The sequence below is a fragment of the Cricetulus griseus genome, chromosome 3, assembly GCF_003668045.3.
Source record: "Cricetulus griseus strain 17A/GY chromosome 3, alternate assembly CriGri-PICRH-1.0, whole genome shotgun sequence".
In the NCBI taxonomy this organism is placed as follows: domain Eukaryota; kingdom Metazoa; phylum Chordata; class Mammalia; order Rodentia; family Cricetidae; genus Cricetulus; species Cricetulus griseus.
The window spans coordinates 188955847-188965017 of NC_048596.1; the positions used below are offsets into that span (position 1 = coordinate 188955847).

The 9171-nt window shown below is 36.8% G+C and overlaps 1 pseudogene; it reads left to right on the plus strand.

Annotated features, from left to right (window-relative positions):
• Nucleotides 1–6777: 6777 nt before the first annotated feature.
• On the plus strand, nt 6778–7475 carry LOC100762614 (annotated as a pseudogene).
• The last annotated feature ends 1696 nt before the right edge of the window (nt 7476–9171 follow it).

Consider the following 9171-nt stretch of genomic DNA (forward strand, 5'->3'; position numbering starts at 1 on the left):
TGATGACAGACCATAATCTATAAGCTGAAGTAAGCTTTCTCCTCTTCAAGTTGCTTTTGATCAGATTGTTTTATCACAGCAATAAAAAGCAAACTAGAACAGTGACATAAAAAATGTTTTAAGAATTTGAATGTGCATGTTTTTTCAAGGTATATAAAATCATAACATATCCAAATACTTTACAAATACCTGAAATGAAACTGGGATGCAATCAGAAGGACAATAATGGGTTTCTCAAATTATGTATTCATGCTCCAAGTATTTTTTGAATAGAATTGCTTCAAATATCATTATGTTAATTATAAAAGCACTCATTATAATTAAACAAAACAGTATCCTAGAAAAGTATGTTGAACAACTTGAACAAGCCAGATACTATTTCAAGAGTTTGGACAGAAGCAGAGAGAAAATAAAAAAATGAATGTATGTCCTCATGAAGTATAGGGGAGGCCTATAAGAATTAAATAATAACCTAAAGAAATATGAAATGAATAATTAAGAATTGAGCTCTGAACACAAGTTTTATAGTAGGGCTACTGTCTCAAGGAAGCAAGTTATGATGACATAAACACTGCAAAACAACACATATGTCTTATGTTGGGAATACTGTCTTTTAAAATAGTGTCTGTACTCATGATATTCAAGAGACAATAGGTAGTAGGAATCAATGGAGAAGTGATCCCGCTCACCCATGAAGACAATCTTTTGATGTCATCAAAAGTGCCAGCATGGAAAAATTAGGGGTCAGGTGAAGATACCATTCCATAGACTGGAATAAGAAACATCCGTAATACTATGTAGAAGCATGAAGAAGAAACTCTAGGATTGGAGAGATGGCTCAGAAGTCAACAGCATTGCTATTCTTCTAGAGGACCCAGGTTCAATACTCAGAACCTGTGTGATGACTCAAAAACATCTGTAACTCCTGTCCCAGTGCATCTGATACTCTCTTTTGTCCATCACAGATATCAGGTGATACATAGACATACACATCCATCCATCCAAATAAAATACCCATACACAAAATAAATACATAAAATTTAGAAAAACTCAAAAAATAAAATGCACCATGAAGAGAACTATGGTTGAAATATATAGTTATTTAAGTAACTATACATATATGCACATGTGACAATTTCATTTTAGTTAGTGTACTTTTAGGCTCTGGGCATAAATTTCCCTCGCTTGCTAGATAAGGAGAAATAATTTATATATTGGTTCATAAATGTAAAGTGTAAGGGCACAATTTTATTTGCAGATGGCTGGCTGAGTGAGTGCTCAAATGTGCTGGAACAGATGTCAGGGCAAGGTTAAAGATTTTCTTAGTAGATAATGAGTAATTCTTCAGTTGTGCTAGATGTCTAAGCAGGTAGGTCTAGGCCAATTGTGGGGAAAGATTATTGTCCAAATAGTCAGACAAAGAGAGAATTTGTTAGCTTGTAACTGTGTACTCTGGAGTGATTATCCCATTGGTCACCATTTCAGAATAGGGCAAGGTAGGAGGATCAACTCATGTTTTTGTTCTATTGATCACTTCATTTGGCACAATGTCACATGAAGGAGAGAAATTCAATATTTAGAGAAATTTGTGTGCCTCCATTACACCACCAAGATGTGCATCTGTTGATGACTTGGTGCACTTTCTCATGGCATTTGACTGTTGTGTTATGGAACAGAAGAGAAACACCTAAATGATTATCAACATGGATGGGTGAAAAACAACTAAAAATTAAATGTTATGGGGAAAGCCTTATGAAATAAAGCATCTATCAAGAAGGACATGGGGGAAGGCACAGAGAACTCTTGCACATGAATTATCTGCTACTGAGATTGAGGGCTAGCACACCCAAAGAGAATCTTGTATGTATGTTTTCAGGACTGACCATTGGGTATTGGATAACGAATTGCTGTGCTCTTCCCTGGGGAAGACTATTTCTCCCACTCTCAGCAGTCCTTAGTTGCCTGTAGTTCTTTGTGTAGGGTTGGGGCTTCCTGGGCTTTTCCTCATTCATCTTAGCATGTCTATTGGTGTCAAAATTATCGAGCAGTTATGTTCATGAAATTTTATCAGTGTGTTTTCTGGTATTCCTATGAGACACATTCTCACAGCAAATTCCCTATTCCTCTGGCTCCCACAATCTTTCTACCACCTCTTCTTCAATGATCCCTCAGCTCTGCCATAACTCATGATAAAAGATATATCATTTTAATGACTTATTTGAAGAAAGAAAGTCTTTATTCTATTTTACTTGATATCCTCTCTATTGCTTGGATTCCTTAGTTTTGAATATGTTATTCATATGTATGTATTTAATTAAGTGATACCTAATTGATATTTCAAGAAAGCACAATGGCTATATTTTGGCTACCCAGAAGAGATACATTATGTACATGTATTGATGTCATTGGAGTCTATACAGAAATTCAAGGGTTTATTACTAGAAAGAAGTCCCCTTTAACTTGTTTTCTTTTTTGAGCCTAAAATTTCTCAATAAGCTGAAACTCTGACTGCAAGTTGACTATCAATTATCACTGTGCATTTATAGTTAATGTTTTTGCTCAACAATTTCAGAAGGTAAAGCAAATGTATGCAATCTCTCCATTATTTGCCAAAGGAAAAAATGCCATCAAGGCTTGTGTGATCAAAGGGAAATGGTCCAAAGATAAATTTGGCCCTGACTGATGAAGAAAATGGAGAGAGAGAGAGAGAGAGAGAGAGAGAGAGAGAGAGAGAGAGAGAGAGAGAGAGCTAAAATATAAGATAAATTCATATTTTCTCAAATTAGTAATATCAGGGCTTAAAATACAGTCCTTCTGTACCTAATAAGGCTACTGATTTTTGTGTGCTAGTTTTGTATTCTGCTACTATGCTGAAAGTGTTTATGAACTGTAGGAGTTTCCTGGTGGAATTATTTGTGTCACTTATGTATATAATCATATAATCTGCAAATAATGATACTTTGACTTTTTTTCCAATTTGTATTCCCTTGATCTCCTTCAGTTGTCTTATTGCTATAGTTAGAACTTCAAGTACTATATTGAGGTATTTGAAGGTATGGAGAGAGTGGGCAACCTTGTCTTGCTCCAGATTTTAGTGGAAATGCATTGTGCTCATCTCCATTTAGGTTAATGTTGGTTGTGGGTTTTCTATAAATTGCCTCTATTATTTGGGGGTACATCTCTTGTACCCCTAGTTTCTCCAGGACTTTTACATGAAGAGGCATTGAAATTTATACCAATGACTAATGGACTGAGAAATAAATTAAGGAAATATCTTTCACAATAACTTCAAAAATATTTTGAGGCAACTCTAACCAAACAAGTGAAAGACCTGTATGAGTAAAAACTTTTAAGTTTTTGAAGAAAGAAATTGAAGAAGGTACCAGAAGTTGGAAAGATCTACCTTGCTTATGGATTGCGATGATTAGTAAAATAAAAATGGCCATCCTACCAAAAGCAATCTACAGATTCAATGCAACCCCCATCAAAATTCCAACACAATTCTTTACAGAACCAGAGAGGACACGAGGAAACACACATCCACATAAACCCAGGACAGCTAAAACAATCCAGGATAATAAAGTAACTTCTGGTAACATCACCATTTCTGTTCTGAAATTGTACTACAAAGCTATAGTAAGTAAAATAGTACAATATTGCATAAAAACAGATATGAAGACCCAAACATAAGTCTAGACACCAATGGATACCAGATTTTTGATAAAGAATCTAGAAATGCACTCTAAAAAAGGACATAATCCACACCAAATTGTGCTGATCAAACTGGATGTTGGCTTATAGAAGAATACAAATAGATTCATACTCATCACCCTACACAAAACTCAATTCCAAATGAATGGATTGAAGACTCAATATGAAACCAGATACACTGAGCATGATAGAAAATAAAGTAGGGGTTAGTCTTGAACTCATTGGCACAGAAAATGACTTCCTCAGCAGAACACCAATAGCAAGACACTAAGAACAATAATTAATAAATGTGACCTTATGAAATTCAAAAGCTTCTCTATGGCAAAGGACACTAGCATTTAGACAAAGTGCCAGACTACAAAATGGGAAAAGATACTTTATTAATCACTCATCTGATAGAGGTCCATATCTAAAGTACATAAAGACCCCCCCAAAAATACTGGACAGCAAGAAAAAATATACCCTAATTTTAAAAATGGGGCACAGATCTAAACAGAATTCTCAAAAGAAGACACATAAATGGCTGAGAAGTGCTTAAGTGAATGTTCAATACACATTGAACATTGGGGAAATGCAAATCAAAACTACCTTGAGATTCAAAGCAGTCAGAGTGGTGTGAGTTGGATCAATAAAACAAGTGATAGTTCATGCTTGTGAGGGTTCAGAGTAAGAGGAACATTTCTTCTTTGCTGGTTGGGAGTGAAAACTTGTACAGACACTATGGAAATCAGTGTGGCGGTTCCTTAGAAAGATAGGAATTTGTTTACCTCAAGATTCAGCTATACCACTCATGGTCATATACCTAAAGGATGATGTTTCATCCTACCATACAGACACTTGCTCATGTTCATAGCTGTTCTAATTTTAATAACCAGAAATCAGAACCAGTCTAGATGTCTCTCAGTGGGCTGAATGGATGAAAACAAGTGGTGCATTTATCCAATGGACTATTTACACAGTTCTTAAATGAAATTATGAAATTTGCAGGTAAATGGATAGATCTAGAAAAAAATCATACTGATGTAACTCAAGCCCAGAAAGACAAATATGGTGTATGTTTACTTTTATGTGAATGCCTTTGATAAGCATGCTACCATCCATAAAATCACAGAGGTTAGGTATAGAATAAGGGACTCATGTGGAGGGATGGATCTTCCAAGGAAGGGAAAATAGAACAGATAATTATGGATGGATGAGAGGGGTGGGTAGAAAAATAAGAATATAATGGGGGTTCTGGCCTGCCTTCCAGTGCCCTGCTTGGAGCTGCCTGAAGCCTGGAGACTCCACACTGGGGAACCCATCCTGGTGATCCAACCCACCCAGAGACTACCAAGTTCCTGGTACTAGTCTCTCCTCTATCCATGGGAAGAGGGGAGCTATGTGAGTATTGGAACTGCTTGTACCCACCAGAAGGGAAACTTGAACCTGTACCCACGGGGAGAGGAAGAGACTCCTCCTGCACCCACTGGAAGAAGGGATGGGAAGAAGACAATATAAAAACACATCCAACAACAGAAAAACCAATATGACATCACTGATGTCCAGGGACTCTACATCAGCAAGACGTGAACATCCCAACGCAGATGAAACAGAAGAGAATGACCTTAAAAACAACTTCATGAAAATGATAGAGGCCTTCAAAGAGGATATGAGAAAATCCCTTAGAGAGATGGAAGAAAAAACAAACCAAAAAATACAAGAAATCAACAAATCTCCTAAGGAAAGCCAAGAAAAAAACAATCAAACAGATGAAGGAAACAATTTAAACAGTACAAGACCTGAAAACTGAAATAGAGACAATAAAGAAAACACAAACTGAGGGAATGCTGGAAATAGAAAAGCTGGGTAAATGATCAGGAACTACAGATACAAGCATAACCAACAGAATACAAGAGATGGAAGAAAGAATCCCAGGCATTGAAGATATACTAGGAGAAATAGACTCATCAACCAAAGAAAATCTTAAGTCCAACAAATCCCTACCACAAAATATCCAGGAAATATGGGACACCATGAAAAGACCAAACCTAAGAATAATAGGTATAGATGAACGTAAAGAAGCACACCTCAAAGGTGCAGAAAACATATTAAACAAAATCATAGAAGAAAACTTTCCCAACCTAAAGAAAGACATACCAATGAAAGTACAAGAAGCTTACAGAACACCAAATAGAGTGGATTACAAAAAAGTCCCCTCACCACATAATAATCAAAACCTCAAACACACAGAATAAAGAGAAAATATTAAGAGCAGCAAAGGGAAAAGGTCAAGGAACATACAAAGGCAAACCTATCAGAATTACATCTGATTTCTCCATGGAAACTGTGAAAGCCAGAAGGTCCTGAGAGAACATGGATGCCAGCCCAGACTACTATACCCAGCAAAGCTTTCAGTCAGTATAAATGGAGAAAACAAGATATTCCATGACAAAACTAGATTTAAACAATATGTAACCACTAATCCAGCCCTACAGAAAGTTCTGGAAGGAAAACTCCAACCCAAGGAGGTTAACTACAACCAGAAAAATATAGGGAATAGGTAATCCCACTTTACCAACAGCCTAAAGAAAAAAAGGGTGGAAATCCACACATAATTCCACTACCACCAACAAATCCAAAACAAACAAGAATGAACAATCAATGGTCATTAATTTCCCTCAATATTAATGGTCTTAACTCTCCTAAAAAAAGACACAGACTAACAATGGATATGAAGACAGAATCCATCCCTTCTGCTGCATACAAGAAACACACCTCAACTTCAAAGACAGACTGTACCTCAGAGTCAAAGGTTAGGAAAAGATTTTCCAATCAAATAGACCCAAGAAACAAGTGGGGGTAGCAATCCTAATATCTAACAAATTAGATTTTAAACTAAAATCAATCAAAAGAGATGAAGGAGGTCATTTCATATTCATCACAGGAGAAATCCATCAACATGAAAACATCTATGACCCAAATACAAAGGCATTCACATTATAAAAGAAACATTACTAAAACTCAAATTACACAGTCATTGAAGTACATTGAGCTCCATAGAGACAGTGCCCGGCAAGCGTGAGCCGGATGGGCACTGGGCGACTCTGTGCCCTCGAGGACGAAAAACAACAAAACACGGGCAAAGTAGATCCTAAGAAGCTGAGAGGCAAAATGTCCTCATAAGCATTCTTTGTGCAAACTTGCCGGGAGGAACACAAGAAGAAGCACCTGGATGCTTCTGTCAGCTTCTCAGAGTTCTCAAAGTGCTCAGAAAGGTGGAAGACCATGTCTGCTAAAGAAAAGGGGAAATTTAAGACATGGCAAAGGCTGAAAAGGCTCCTTATGAAAGAGAAATGAAAACCTACATCTGCCTCAAAGGGGAGACCAAAAAGAAGTTCAAGGACCCCAATGCACCCAAGAGGCCTCCTTCAGCCTTCTTCTTGTTCTGTTCTGAGTATCGTCCAAAAACCAAAGGACACCCAGGCTTGTCCATTGGTGATGTTGCAAAGAAACTGGGAGAGACGTGGAGCAACACTGCAGCAGATGACAAGCAGCCCTGTGAAAAGAAGGCTGCCAAGCTGAAGGAGAAGTGCAAAAAGGATATTGCTGCTTACAGAGCTAAAGGAAAACCCGATGCAGTGAAAAGGGGGGTGGTTAAGGCAGAAAAGAGCAAGAAAAAGAAGGAAGAGGAAAGTGATGAGGAGGAGGATGAAGAGGATGAGGAAGAGGAGGAAGAAGAGGAAGACGAAGATGAAGAAGAAGATGATGATGAATAAGTTGGTTCTAGCACATTTTTTTTGTCTATAAAGCATTTAACCCCCCTGTACACAACTCACTCCTTTTAAAGAAAAAAATTGAAATGTAAGGCTGTGTAAGATTTGTTTTCAAACCATACAGTATCTTTTTTTTTTGTATAATTAACACACTACCGAATGTGTCTTTAGATAGGCCTGTCCTGGTGGTATTTTCAATAGCCACTAATCTTGCCTGGTACAATCTGGGGGTTATAAATTGGCATGGCAATTTAAAGAAGGTTCTTGTTGGTGCACAGCACAGGTTAGTTATATGTAGGGACAGTAGTTTTTTGTTTGTTTGTTTTGGGTTTTTTTCCATCTTCAGTTGTCTCTGATGCAGCTTATAAGAAGATAATTGTTGTGTTAACTGAATACCACCCTGTAATTGAAAAAAAAATGCAGCTGTTTTGTTGACATTCTGAATGCTTCTAAGTAAATCCAATTTTTTTATTAAAAAAACTTTAAATCACACATAATACTTCACACACTTATAGTAGGACACTTCCACACCCCACTCTCAACACTAGACAGGACCACCAGACAGCAACTTAATATAGAAACAAATGAACTAACAGGAGTTATTACCCAATTGGGTTAAACAGACATCTATAGAACATTCCATTCAAACACAAAAATATACCTTCTTCTCAGTGCCACGTGGAACCTTCTCTAAAATTGCCCACCTACTTGGCAACATAGCAAACCTCAACATGTACAAAAAATTGGAATAACCCCCTGTATCTTATCAGATCACCATGCTTTAAAGTTAGAATTCAACAACAACACAAATTGCAGAAACCCTAAACTCATGGAAATTGAACAATGCACACTTGCACCATTCCTGGATCCAGGAGGAAATAAAGAAATTAAAGACTTCTTAGAACTCTATGAAAATGAAGGCACAGCATACCCAAACTTATGGGATACTTTGAAAGCAGTACTAAGAGGAAAGTTCATAGCACAGAGTACCCACATGAAGAAACTAGAGAATAGTTACACTAGAGAATTAACAGAACAACTGAAAGTTCTAGAACAAAAAGAAGCAAACTCACCCCTGAGGAGTAGATGCCAGGAAATAATCAAAGTGAGGGCTGAAATCAATAAAGTAGAAACAAGAAAAACAATACAAAGAATCAATGTAATGAAGAGCTGATTCTTGGAGAAAATCAACAAGACAGACAAACCTTTATCAAAAATTACCAAATGGCAGAGTGAACATGCAAATTAACAAAATCAGAAATGAAAAGGGAGACATAACAACAGACACTGAGGATATTCAGAGAATCATCAGGTCACACTTTGAAAACGTGTACTTCTCAAAATTTGAAAATCTAAAGGAAATGGACAATTTTCTGGATAGATATCATTTAACAAAGTTAAATCAAGAACAGATAAGCAATTTAAATAGACCTAAAATGCCTAATGAAATAGAAGCAGTCATTAAAAATCTCCCAGCCAAAAAGATGGCTTCTGTGCAGAATTCTACCAGAAATTCAAAGAATGGCTAATACCAATTCTCCTCAAAATATTCCACACAATAGAAGCAGAAGGGTCATTGTCAAATTCTTTTTATGAGGCTTCAATAACCTTGATATCCAAGCCACACAAAGACACAACTAAGAAAGAGAACTACAGACCAATATCCCTCATGAACATTGATGCAAAAATACTCAATAAAATACTGGCA